Source organism: Protomyctophum parallelum, assembly GCF_964188405.1.
Source record: "Protomyctophum parallelum genome assembly, chromosome: 20".
Taxonomy (NCBI): Eukaryota; Metazoa; Chordata; class Actinopteri; order Myctophiformes; family Myctophidae; genus Protomyctophum; species Protomyctophum parallelum.
Window position 1 is genome coordinate 2813956 of NC_139718.1, and position 14220 is coordinate 2828175.

Below are 14220 nucleotides of genomic sequence, written 5' to 3' on the forward strand. Positions count from 1 at the left end.
CCCTCTTAGCTTCCTCCCTCCTCTCCTCGTCCCTCTTCGCTTCCTCCCTCCTCTCCTCGTCCCTCCTCGCTTCCTCCCTCCTCTCCTCCTCCCTCTTAGCTTCCTCCCTCCTCTCCTCGTCCCTCTTCGCTTCCTCCCTCCTCTCCTCGTCCCTCCTCGCTTCCTCCCTCCTCTCCTCGTCCCTCCTCGCTTCCTCCCTCCTCTCCTCGTCCCTCCTCGCTTCCTCCCTCCTCTCCTCGTCCCTCCTCGCTTCCTCCCTCCTCTCCTCGTCCCTCCTCGCTTCCTCCCTCCTCTCCTCGTCCCTCTTAGCTTCCTCCTTCCTCTCCTCATCCCTCTTCGCTTCCTCCTTCCTCTCCTCGTCCCTCTTCGCTTCCTCCCTCCTCTCCTCGTCCCTCCTCGCTTCCTCCCTCCTCTCCTCGTCCCTCCTCGCTTCCTCCCTCCTCTCCTCGTCCCTCCTCGCTTCCTCCCTCCTCTCCTCGTCCCTCTTAGCTTCCTCCCTCCTCTCCTCATCCCTCTTCGCTTCCTCCTTCCTCTCCTCGTCCCTCTTCGCTTCCTCCCTCCTCTCCTCGTCCCTCTTCGCTTCCTCCCTCCTCTCCTCATCCCTCCTCGCTTCCTCCCTCCTCTCCTCATCCCTCCTCGCTTCCTCCCTCCTCTCCTCTTCCCTCCTCGCTTCCTCCCTCCTCTCCTCGTCCCTCTTCGCTTCCTCCCTCCTCTCCTCGTCCCTCCTCGCTTCCTCCCTCCTTTCCTCATCCCTCCTCGCTTCCTCCCTCCTCTCCTCGTCCCTCTTCGCTTCCTCCCTCCTCTCCTCATCCCTCTTCGCTTCCTCCCTCCTCTCCTCGTCCCTCCTCGCTTCCTCCCTCCTCTCCTCATCCCTCTTCGCTTCCTCCCTCCTCTCCTCGTCCCTCCTCGCTTCCTCCCTCCTCTCCTCATCCCTCCTCGCTTCCTCCCTCCTCTCCTCGTCCCTCCTCGCTTCCTCCCTCCTCTCCTCGTCCCTCTTCGCTTCCTCCCTCCTCTCCTCATCCCTCCTCGCTTCCTCCCTCCTCTCCTCATCCCTCCTCGCTTCCTCCCTCCTCTCCTCTTCCCTCCTCGCTTCCTCCCTCCTCTCCTCGTCCCTCTTCGTCTCCTCAGAGTCGTAGGGGTGAGTCTCCTGGAGCCGTTCCTTCGCGGCAGCTTCGATCTCTGTGTCTTTGAGCGACGCGTCCTTACCGATATGAAGACTCTCCTGCGCTTCTTGTATTCTCTCCTCCTCCTTCTCTTCCTCCTCTTCTTCCTCTTCCTCCTTCTCTCTATTCCCTTCTTCTTCCTCCTCCTCCTCATCCTCCCTCCTGTCCTCTCTCCGTTCCTCTTCCTGCATTTAAATTGAAATAATCGATTACTATTGGCAGAAAATGTCTAAAATATTTGAAAATGTGAAAACAACAAGTGAAAGTATAGTCAATCTGCAACCTCACAATGAACGTGTCGTGATGCGTTGCGACTGCTTATATAGATCTGCTATTTTCGACGGCGGTTTATATATTTGAAAACTTGAAATGGGAACTCATCTTTCTGTATAATTAGTACTTTCACTTTTGGTACAGTACTTTAAGTACATTTTACTTATATTACTTTAAGGCGAGACATGGCTAGGTGAAATCATGATTTTTATTTTTTTTTATTTTTTTTTTGCAATTTTGCTTCCTAAACATGTTTTCTTTCAAACTAAAGCAAAATGCACATTAAAAATACAGATTTAGATGTTTATTTTGATAGTTTATTTTAGCCAATGAAAGCTCGTTTTTCAGCGTGAAAATCCACCATCTCTATTTTCATGATTGGTTGTTGGTACAAAGGAAGTGACCATATTTGGATCAGACCACAGTCAGCTCGAGGTCCAGACCTTTCCAATGATATATGCCATTATATGTTGTTGCCAAGGTTTGGATGAGATATTTTGTCTCCAAATAGTGGCTTCAAATAAAACGTTTTGGAATTTTACAATACAAATATTTAAAGGACGGTTTCTCAAAATGAGTTTTCCTCATACTTGGGACAAAGAATCTCCACTTCAGTTGAACTCACATACACCAAACGTTCCAGTCTTATTCATAACTATATTCCGCAGACATTTACAAATGGATTTGTTGATATATCATTCACAGCCTGATTTACATCACATTTTATACCTAAAAACATGCCGAAAATTGGGTTTTTTATGACTGTTGACACTATTTTCTGATTTGTGGAGTGATAATTAGAGATATCAAAAATCCCATCTGTAATTTTCTTTGTCTCTAATGTGTCAACAAAATGAAATGATAATTTTGAACCTGGCTTTATCCGATCTTCAGATTTACCGTCCCGAAATGTATGCAAATTAGCGCATATAATGCCTCATTTGCATATTTAAACATATCATTTCAGAAAACTTGTAATACAAAACATCTTATTTTTAATATAAGTAATCAAGTCGAAAAGTTTCATTGTGATAGCTATTATTTAACTTTTTTTCCCTATTCACCTACCATGTCTCACATTAAGTACACTTTAACTACATTCATTGTAACACAATATTTCTGCACCGAATTTCTCTATACATTTTTCCACCATTGATAAAAATTACTTACAAAAAAAATGTAATCAATGGAAATAATGGCTGTATATAACCGGCATATTTTCAAGCCTACCTGAAGGTGGCGCTCTCTCAGAGCCTCGACGCCGCGCTCCGCTCCGCCCGGTTTCTGTAGCTCGACGGCATCATTGGCTTCCTGTGAACGTGTCATTTCCTGGGGCGTGGCCTCGTCCGTCCCACGGCCAATGAGCACACCTGCGTTGTCCGTGTCGTCGCCGTCGCCGTCTACGCTCTCAGGAGGAGGAGTCAGGACGTTCGCCTCGCCTGGGATCCTCTCGTCACCATCCAATGGTATCCTCTCGTCAGCGTCCAATGGGATCCTCTCGTCAGCGTCCAATGGTATCCTCTCGTCACCATCCAATGGTATCCTCTCGTCAGCGTCCAATGGGATCCTCTCGTCAGCGTCCAATGGGATCCTCTCGTCAGCGTCCAATGGGATCCTCTCGTTAGCGTCCAATGGGATCCTCTCGTCAGCGTCCAATGGGATCCTCTCGTCAGCGTCCAATGGGATCCTCTCGTCAGCGTCCAATGCTTCGTCCGACGTCGAGGGAGCTGCGGCGCCACCGTTGTCACCTCCGTCGCCGGTGGTGACATCACCGGTGGTGACATCACCAGTGACGTCATCAGCACGGCGCGTTGTCGGTCCCTCCTCGGTTTGAGCGGCGGAGGCGCTGCCGCCCGCCGTACCGCTCTGTTGTCGGGAGTCTTTGTCCAACTCTTCTGTCTCTGTGTTACCGGGCTCAGTTTGACCCGGGTCAGTCTGACCCAGGTCAATGTGACCCAGGTCAATGTGACCCAGGTCGCCGCTGCTCTGACTGTCCCCAGGCGTCTCGGTGGAGTTGATCGTCGTGTCAACGAACCGATCGGTCATTAAGCGTAGTTGGCGTTCCTCCTTCTCCTTCTCCTCCTCCTCCGTCTCTGCCCGGCCACGTTCCTGCAGCTTATCGTCCATATCGTCTTTATGCGACAACAAAGTCCCGACAGAATCCAATAAGGAGGTAGAATCCTGAGGATCCGACTTGGTCTTGGTTCTGTCCGTGCTCTTTTTGTTTCCCGCGTCCGAGTCGCGTGGAGTAGTTTGGGTTTCCTCCTCCTCCGCGTCTCTGCTCTCGTCCTCCGCGTCTTCGCCTCCAGACCGCGGAGGACGGCGCGCGTCGTCCGACTCCGTCTGCAGGACGGGGTTGACTTCCTGTGGGCCGGCGGAGGCCGGCGGTGGGGGTTCTACGGTCGAGAGCGGCTGCTGGCTACTGTCCGAGACTTCACGGAGAGTCTTGTCCTCGTCGGTGTCGACGCCGACGGCCTCTTCAGTGGAACCCGACGGTGTGTCTGTAGGGAGGTCTGCATCTCCATCATCATCATCTCCTCCTCCTCCATTTATTACAAACCCTGTCGGCTCCGTTTCACTCTCCTCCTCCTCCTCCTCTCTCCTGTCTCCTCCTCCAGTCTCTCTCTCCTCAGCTGATCCAGGTGGTGTGTGACTCGTCGTCTTGTCGTTGGCGTCCTGCGCGTCTCCCGTTGCGTCGTCTTCTAACTTCTGTTCGTCGTCTCCGTCTCTTGAGTCTCCGTCCGAACCGAAGCCCAGAGCGTCCCGGAGCCCCCGCACGTCCATCCAGGAGCCAGACGGCTGCAGCGGTTCCAGTTCCTGGTCCGTGTCCCCGTCGGCGGCGTCTCCTCTCGGCTCCTCCCCCCGATCCGCCTCCTCCTCCTCCTCCTCCTGCCCATTGGCGGGGCCGGTGAGCCCCAGCGCGCTGCCCAGCCAGTCCAACGTGCCTCTCTCTCTCTCGGCGTCCGGCGGTTCCACAGCCAGCCTGCGGCTCCGGAACGGCGCTGGGACCTCCTCCTCCTCCTCCTCCGCCGCTGGGTCCCGATCCGCTAGGCTCCGGTCCCCGAAGCCCAGCCACCCCGTCACGGCGGCCCTGAGGGAACCGGCGCCCGCGGCGCTCGTCTCCCTCCCGTCGGCCTCCGGTGGCGACTCCTCGGGTTTGCCCCCGTCTCCTCCGAAGACGCCCAGCCACCCGCTCACCGAGGAGGTCACAGAGGAGGTCACTGGGGAGGTCACCGAGGGCTCCTCTCTGGCTCCGTGGTCGTCGCCGCGGGGCGGCGATGCTTCTCCGTCCGGTCCGTCCGGTCCGTCCGGTCCGTCCCCGGTCAGACCGAGCCATCCCGTCACAGAGGAACCCAGAAGCCACGAAGACGAAGACGAGGACGCTGAAGGAGGAGGAGAAGAAGGAAGACGTTCCAAGATGTTTTACTGAACCACCTGAAACCCCTGTCTGTCTGTCAGTCAGTCAGTCAGTCAGTCAGCCAGCCAGCCAGTCTGTCAGTCAGCCAGCCAGTCAGTCAAACCCATCACACACCGGCTGCGTCCGACACGCGCTGGTGCGCGGTCACGCCTCGCCTGCCGCACCGATGCACCGCTGTTCTATTTTCCAGGCGTTGCCGTGCGGCCTCCATCCGGGTATCCGTGGGCGTGGCTGGGGTCTGTACCTTAAAGGGTTAGCCTAACCCTCCCCAGCCGGCAGCCGCGCGGTAGCGTGCCGCGTCCTGTTGGTGTTGCCGTGCGGCTATGGCGCGCGGCAATACTGTGCCGCGGCGCTACGCGCGGCGGTCGCAGACGGTGTGTGTCGGGCTTCAGTCAGCCAGCCAGTCAGCCAGCCAGCCAGCCAGCCAGCCAGCCAACCAGTCTGTCAGTCAGCCAGTCAGCCATGCAGTCAGTCAGTCAGTCAGTCAGTCAGCGTCCCTGATTGTGAGGGAAGCTTTACGATGGAAATAGTAGATCGACAAGCTCACAAGGCTCACACCGTGCTGCTGTGGCGGCGTGTTGTGAGCTTGCCGATCGACTGTTTTCAGAGAAAATATTTAATGTAGGGCGAAAAACAGAAAAGCCTGAGAGGGACGTATGGGATTTAAGTTGGTTAAGTAAAATAATTGGCATCAATTATGCCAAAAATGAAAAAAAAACTAAATGTCTAATTATTTTGAAGATTTCCAAACTACTAGCTCACATCGGCTATTTTTGATAATTCAAAGTATAAAATAAGACTTAAGTTGAAGTAGTTAGTTTACTTTGGAGCAGTTTTGCCTCATGAGCAGGATCATCTCGGTGGCTTCCTGGGTGTGTGCTGGGCTCGCTGTGGGTTCCTGGGTGTGTGGAGACCTCGCTGTGGGTTCCTGGGTGTGTGGAGACCTCGCTGTGGGTTCCTGGGTGTGTGGAGACCTCGCTGTGGGTTCCTGGGTATGTGGAGGCTTCAGTGAAGCCTTCAGAACCTGCACCAGAACCTTGGTCCTTGGTTCCAGTGGTGTCTGTGGAGCAGAGGGCATCATTCGGGTCATCAGGAGATGTCAAATGAATCGCCATTTTGGGAATGTCATTACGGACAAACCTTTTCTTTTTTATTTTTTTTCTTAAATTTTTATCCCACGATTTTGTAACCCAGTTTTCTTTTTCACCCAGTGCCAATTATCTAATGTAATCCTGGGCGCTACACTTCCTGTCATGTCATGTCATGTCATGTCATGTCATGTCATGTCATGTCATGTCATGTCATGTCATGTCATGTCATGTCATGTCATGTCATGTCTGTGGAGCCTTCAGTACCTTCTCTAGAACCTTGGTCGTTGGTTCCAGCGGTGTCTGTGGAGCCTCCAGAACCTCCTCCAGAACCTTGGTCCTTCATGGCGTCCGTTCCGACGTGGACGGGTTCTAAGTCGCGACCCTCGTCCTCATCCATGTCTCTGACGGAGCCGTTCTCGTCCATGCAGAAGAAATCGTAGTCCTTGAGGAGATCATTATGATTAGACGAGAAGAAGAAATCGTAGTCCTTGAGGAGATCATTATGATTAGACCAGAAGAAGAAATCGTAGTCCTTGAGGAGATCATTATGATTAGACCAGAAGAAGAAATCGTAGTCCTTGAGGAGATCATTGTGATTAGACCGTGAGCCATGTTTTACATTTTAGACAACAACATAGTTCAAGGAGTGAAAGCTATGTTATGTGCATTAATCTTTACCTGTGTTTTCACCACTGTCTCTGTAGCTGCATAGACCTGCTCCTCCTTCACGGAGTCCCTTTGGAAATATCCAAACTGTTTGTCCATCTGAAATATACAAACTGTTTATCCATCTGAAATATACAAACTGTTTATCCATCTGAAATATACAAACTGTTTATCCATCTGAAATATACAAACCCCATATGGGGTGCATACTTAGTTTAGACTAGTCATTGGTTAGACATGGGTTAAGGTTAGGTTTAGGTGTGCTGCCCCGTGGGAGGTTAGGTTTAGACTAGTCATTGGTTAGACATGGGTTAAGGTTAGGTTTAGGTGTGCTGCCCCGTGGGAGGTTAGGTTTAGACTAGTCATTGGTTAGACATGGGTTAAGGTTAGGTTTAGGTGTGCTGCCCCGTGGGAGGTTAGGGTTAGACTAGTCATTGGTTAGACATGGGTTAAGGTTAGGTTTAGGTGTGCTGCCCCGTGGGAGGTTAGGTTTAGACTAGTCATTGGTTAGACATGGGTTAAGGTTATAGGTTTAGGTGTGCTGCCCCGTGGGAGGTTAGGTTTAGACTAGTCATTGGTTAGACATGGGTTAAGGTTAGGTTTAGGTGTGCTGCCCCGTGGGAGGTTAGGGTTAGACTAGTCATTGGTTAGACATGGGTTAAGGTTAGGTTTAGGTGTGCTGCCCCGTGCAGGTTAGGTTTAGACTAGTCATTGGTTAGACATGGGTTAAGGTTAGGTTTAGGTGTGCTGCCCCGTGGGAGGTTAGGTTTAGGGTGAGGGTTGCACATAGGTGGACATTAAAACACTCAGACAGACAGACAGACAGACAGACAGACAGACAGACAGACAGACAGACAGACAGACAGACAGACAGACAGACAGACAGACAGACAGACAGACAGGACTTACAGATCCTGCCCAGAGGTCGTGACCTCGGTCGGTCAGCTTGTGGTAAACGAAGATGACGTCGCCTCGTTTGAAGGACAGGAAGCGACAGTCCCGCGCAGGATGGTCCCTGATGGCCTGGACCCTGCTCATGAGACCTGACCACACACACACACACACGCACGCACGCACGCACGCACGCACACACACACACACACACACACACACACACACACACACACACACACACACACACACACATTTGAATTATTTTATTTGGATCTGCACAAGAGGCGTAATACAATAGACCCATACACTGATCAGAATTAGGTTATACATTATATGGTCCAACCAGATATAACTGCTTAACACAGAGGGAAAAGAGAAAAAAGAGAAAAAAGATAGCACATTGATGATACTATTACTTGACACTACTAGACAGGATGTTTGTTTTGGGTTTTTTAAGCCACCTAGGGATAAATGAAACAACGCCTTCTCCAGACAGACAGACAGACTGCCCATAGTAGCTGAGACAGAACAGTATTTAGCCAGCTTTTTTTGCATTTGTTTTTAGCAATCCACCCAATTGCAGACCCCTTAGCACAAGTTTATGGACATGGCCCAGACTTCCAAATACAAGGACAATAAGTTGACAGTTATATCCTATAGAGGCCATAATACGTTCCACCAGAAGCTGATATTTCATAAGTTTGGATGTAAAACAAGTGTCCATATACAAATCAAATGGGCTGCCTATTTCAAATATAGTGACAGTTTTTCTAATTTCATTGATGAACACAATATCTGGGGTATTTGGAATATCTTGTAGTGAATTGACATGCGCAGTGGCGTGCACAGATAGACACTAGGGGTGCTAGAGCACCCCCTGCCCTTTTTGGCAATGTGCTCTTAAAAAAAAAGAAGAAAAAAAAGTTTTTTTTTTTTCTTAATTTGTAGTGTGTGGACCATGCGGTGACATTGATCAAATCTTGATAAAAAAAACGCTTCTACTATATTATTTAGGCCCCCACAATCTAAAGCTATATGTTTCTATGTCAGTGCACTGGTTCTTCGATAAATAAATAAAATAGCAGACCTACAAGCTCGTAGCGCGCCACTCGGTGGCGCGCTACGAGCTTGTCATCATCTCGGAGGCGGACGTGCGCAGAGCCTTCCAGCGGATTAACACCCGCAAAGCAGCAGGCCCGGATGGCATCCCCGGCCGTGTGCTCAAGGTCTGTGCAGCCCAGCTGGCGGGAATATTCACGGATATTTTCAACCTCTCCCTCTCCCAAGCTGTGGTCCCCTCCGGCTTTAAATCCTCTATCGTGGTCCCGATTCCCAAGCACTCTAAGGTGACGTGCCTTAATGACTGGAGACCGGTCGCTCTGACACCGATTGTCAGTAAGTGTTTTGAGAGACTGGTGAGAGACTACATCTGCTCCATACTGCCTGCCACGCTGGATCCATGGCAATTTGCTTATCGTCAAAATCGATCAACTGACGATGCAGTTGCCTTGGCCGTACACTCTGCACTCTCCCATCTGGACAAGAGGGGGAAGAACAGATACGTATGGATGCTTTTTGTGGACTACAGTTCTGCTTTTAACACGATCATCCCAACCAGACTGGACACAAAGCTCAAGGACCTAGGCCTGCACTCGTCCATGTGCAGCTGGATACTTGACTTTCTGTCCGGCCGTCGTCAGGTGGTGAGGATGGGCAACATCACGTCGGACCCCCTGACCCTCAACACTGGAGCCCCCCAGGGCTGCGTGCTGAGCCCTCTACTCTACTCACTGTACACACACGACTGTACAGCCACGCACAGCTCCAACGTCGTGATCAAATATGCGGACGACACAACAGTGATGGGCCTGATCGACGACGATGACGAGACGGCCTACAGAGCAGAGGTTGGAACGCTGACACAGTGGTGCCACGAGAACAGCCTGGCTCTAAACGTCAGCAAAACCAAGGAGCTGATCGTGGACTTTAGGAGACGAGAGAGAGAGCACGCGCCCATTGTCATCAATGGTGCTGCAGTGGAGCAGGTCAGCGACTTCAAGTTCCTCGGGATAAACATGTCGAGGGACCTGAAGTGGGCCACACACACAACCACAGTGGTGAAAAAAGCCCAACAACGGCTCTACTGCCTGAGGCGCCTGAAGAAATTCAGAGTGAGCCCCCGCATCCTCAGAGCGTTCTACAAGAGCACCATCGAGAGTGTTCTGACGAGCGGCACCACTGCCTGGTTCGGAAATTGCACCGCTGCAGAACGGAAAAGACTGCAGAGAGTGGTGCGAACAGCACAGCGCATCGTGGGAGGGGAGCTTTCCCCACTCCAGGAAATACACGAGATACGTTGTGTGGCTAAGGCTGAGAGCATTATCAGGGACATCCATCACCCCAGCCATAGCCTGTTCAAACCACTTCCACGCCCACGGCCGGGCAAACGCTACATGAGTATCAAGAGCAGCACCTCCAGACTCTTGAACAGCTTCTACTTGTCCACAATTAGACTGCTGAACAAGAGCTAGGATTGGTGACGCCACACAGACTGAACGGATTGGTCTCCTTTAGTAGAGACTACTCTGTATATACACATAGGCTACATCACCTTATTTATTTTTTATATGCATACATATTGTACCATGTAGATTAGTCATGTACTTTCTTTCTTTTAACTGCAATGATGAGCCTGCACAAACAAGAATTTCACCCATGTTACCTGTAATGTGATGTGACAATAAAGTTTGATTCTGATTCTGATTCTGATTCTGTCGATCTGCTATTTTTCAATAGCTAAAGCACCAAAATGCGCTGCACAAGGGGCCCTTTTTTCACTTGAGCACCTGCCCCTCTAAATGTCTGTGCACGCCACTGGACATGCGTGTCATTGTGATCAAACCAGTCTATTTTTACACACACACACACACACACACACACACACACACACACACACACACACACACACACACACACGTGTGTGTGTGTGTGTGTGTGTGTGTGTGTGTGTGTGTGTGTGTGGTGATTGAATCAACCCCTTTGTGTTTGAAAACCAGGCCATGATCCTCAACCAATTCTATCTGGTTTCACTATTTTATTTTATTTATTATTAAGGCTATTGTATACTATACTAATACTGGCCACAGCATGTCTGGGGGTCCCCAGTATGTCTGGGGGTCCCCAGTATGTCCTGGGGGTCCCCAGTATGTTATGGGGGTCCCCAGTATGTACTGGGGCCACTCGGTGGCGCGCTATGAGCTTGTAGATCTGCTATTTTTCAATATAGCTAAAGTATAACATAAATATAATGCTTAGTTAAAACACCAAAAGGGGTTCCCGTCCAGAATGGGGTTAGTGAAATATAGCCTTTTCCCAGCACTGCATTCATTCAGTGTGTATAAAACAGTGTACTTACTTTCACACTCCGAATCAGCACAGATCTTGTAGTCAGACAACAATCCTGTGGTGAGATTTGGTGAAATCAGCAGAATCACACAGACGAGGTTCCACAGCTGAGGATAATAATAATAATAATAATAAGAAGAAGACATGTTTGGTTGGTTGTTGTTATAATTGTTTCATAAGGAGTGGTTAAAACTACAATAATAATAATATTAAATAAATGTATCGTGGAGAAGAATAACAGAGCTAAGCTAACGGTGCTAAAGTGGACATTGGCTCCATATGGTTGATTCTGTCACAGAGGCTAAAAGGCAACTGAGGAGAGAAAAGCCACAACGAGATAAGACGGATAATTATTAACATGCCAGACAGTCGAATGTCTTGATTGGCTTACAGTTTAGGCCAGTGGGTTCCCAAAGTGGGGGCCGGGGACCCCCAGGGGTCCTTGAGGGAGTTCCAGCTGGGGGTCCACCAGCGAAATGATAGTTTGGAACCAAATGGACCCTGCAACTCTAAGAGTGTACAAAAGGGCACCTACGGACGGCTGCAATTCGAAACTGGCCCCCTGTAAAATCTGAATCCTTTTCCCCCCTCACTGTATAAGTTTCTTTTCCCTTTTTGCTTCCTTTATGATGAAATCCTGTTCTGTTCTTTGGCTATATACAAGTGTGTATTTGTACGTCTCTAAATGTTTTGATGAATTGAACATGGTGCACCCTGTTGTAAACAAGTGTAATGCTTAATTTGGTCGTCCCACTCACTCACAGTTAACAGTCTTTGTTTAGTAGTTTGTATTGAGTTTGTGCTTGAAATAGTACTGTAATTCTGTAAACTGTAAATAAATATTTAAATGAATCAATCAATCAATGGAACCTTTGTACACTCAGTTAAATGAACATAGATTTTACAATATGGGGTCCCAGAGATAGAAATGCCATGAGGGTCCGTAGACTAGTGCACGTCAATGGGGGGGGGGGGGGGGGGGGGGGGGGGTTGAGAATCACTGCTAGAACCGTAAACATCTTCTCTTATGGGGGTCCCTGAATCACTGCTAGAGCCGTAAACATCTTCTCTTATGGGGGGTCCCTGAATCACTGCTAGAGCCGTAAACATCTTCTCTTATGGGGGTCCCTGAATCACTGCTAGAGCCGTAAACATCTTCTCTTATGGGGGTCCCTGAATCACTGCTAGAGCCGTAAACATCTTCTCTTATGGGGGTCCCTGAATCACTGCTAGAACCGTAAACATCTCCTCTTATGGGGGTCCCTGAATCACTGCTAGAGCCGTAAACATCTTCTCTTATGGGGGTCCCTGAATCACTGCTAGAGCCGTAAACATCTTCTCTTATGGGGGTCCCTGAATCACTGCTAGAGCCGTAAACATCTTCTCTTATGGGGGTCCCTGAATCACTGCTAGAGCCGTAAACATCTTCTCTTATGGGGGTCCCTGAATCACTGCTAGAGCCGTAAACATCTTCTCTTATGGGGGTCCCTGAATCACTGCTAGAGCCGTAAACATCTTCTCTTATGGGGGTCCCTGAATCACTGCTAGAGCCGTAAACATCTTCTCTTATGGGGGTCCCTGAATCACTGCTAGAACCGTAAACATCTCCTCTTATGGGGGTCCCTGAATCACTGCTAGAGCCGTAAACATCTTCTCTTATGGGGGTCCCTGAATCACTGCTAGAGCCGTAAACATCTTCTCTTATGGGGGTCCCTGAATCACTGCTAGAGCCGTAAACATCTTCTCTTATGGGGGTCCCTGAATCACTGCTAGAGCCGTAAACATCTCCTCTTATGGGGGTCCCTGAATCACTGCTAGAGCCGTAAACATCTTCTCTTATGGGGGTCCCTGAATCACTGCTAGAGCCGTAAACATCTTCTCTTATGGGGGTCCCTGAATCACTGCTAGAGCCGTAAACATCTTCTCTTATGGGGGTCCCTGAATCACTGCTAGAGCCGTAAACATCTTCTCTTATGGGGGTCCCTGAATCACTGCTAGAGCCGTAAACATCTTCTCTTATGGGGGTCCCTGAATCACTGCTAGAGCCGTAAACATCTTCTCTTATGGGGGTCCCTGAATCACTGCTAGAGCCGTAAACATCTTCTCTTATGGGGGTCCCTGAATCACTGCTAGAGCCGTAAACATCTTCTCTTATGGGGGTCCCTGAATCACTGCTAGAACCGTAAACATCTTCTCTTATGGGGGTCCCTGAATCACTGCTAGAGCCGTAAACATCTTCTCTTATGGGGGTCCCTGAATCACTGCTAGAGCCGTAAACATCTTCTCTTATGGGGGTCCCTGAATCACTGCTAGAGCCGTAAACATCTTCTCTTATGGGGGTCCCTGAATCACTGCTAGAGCCGTAAACATCTTCTCTTATGGGGGTCCCTGAATCACTGCTAGAGCCGTAAACATCTTCTCTTATGGGGGTCCCTGAATCACTGCTAGAGCCGTAAACATCTCCTCTTATGGGGGTCCCTGAATCACTGCTAGAGCCGTAAACATCTTCTCTTATGGGGGTCCCTGAATCACTGCTAGAGCCGTAAACATCTTCTCTTATGGGGGTCCCTGAATCACTGCTAGAGCCGTAAACATCTTCTCTTATGGGGGTCCCTGAATCACTGCTAGAACCGTAAACATCTCCTCTTATGGGGGTCCCTGAATCACTGCTAGAGCCGTAAACATCTTCTCTTATGGGGGTCCCTGAATCACTGCTAGAGCCGTAAACATCTTCTCTTATGGGGGTCCCTGAATCACTGCTAGAGCCGTAAACATCTTCTCTTATGGGGGTCCCTGAATCACTGCTAGAGCCGTAAACATCTTCTCTTATGGGGGTCCCTGAATCACTGCTAGAGCCGTAAACATCTTCTCTTATGGGGGTCCCTGAATCACTGCTAGAGCCGTAAACATCTTCTCTTATGGGGGTCCCTGAATCACTGCTAGAGCCGTAAACATCTTCTCTTATGGGGGTCCCTGAATCACTGCTAGAGCCGTAAACATCTTCTCTTATGGGGGTCCCTGAATCACTGCTAGAGCCGTAAACATCTTCTCTTATGGGGGTCCCTGAATCACTGCTAGAGCCGTAAACATCTTCTCTTATGGGGGTCCCTGAATCACTGCTAGAGCCGTAAACATCTTCTCTTATGGGGGTCCCTGAATCACTGCTAGAACCGTAAACATCTTCTCTTATGGGGGTCCCTGAATCACTGCAGAGCCGTAAACATCTTCTCTTATGGGGGTCCCTGAATCACTGCTAGAGCCGTAAACATCTTCTCTTATGGGGGTCCCTGAATCACTGCTAGAGCCGTAA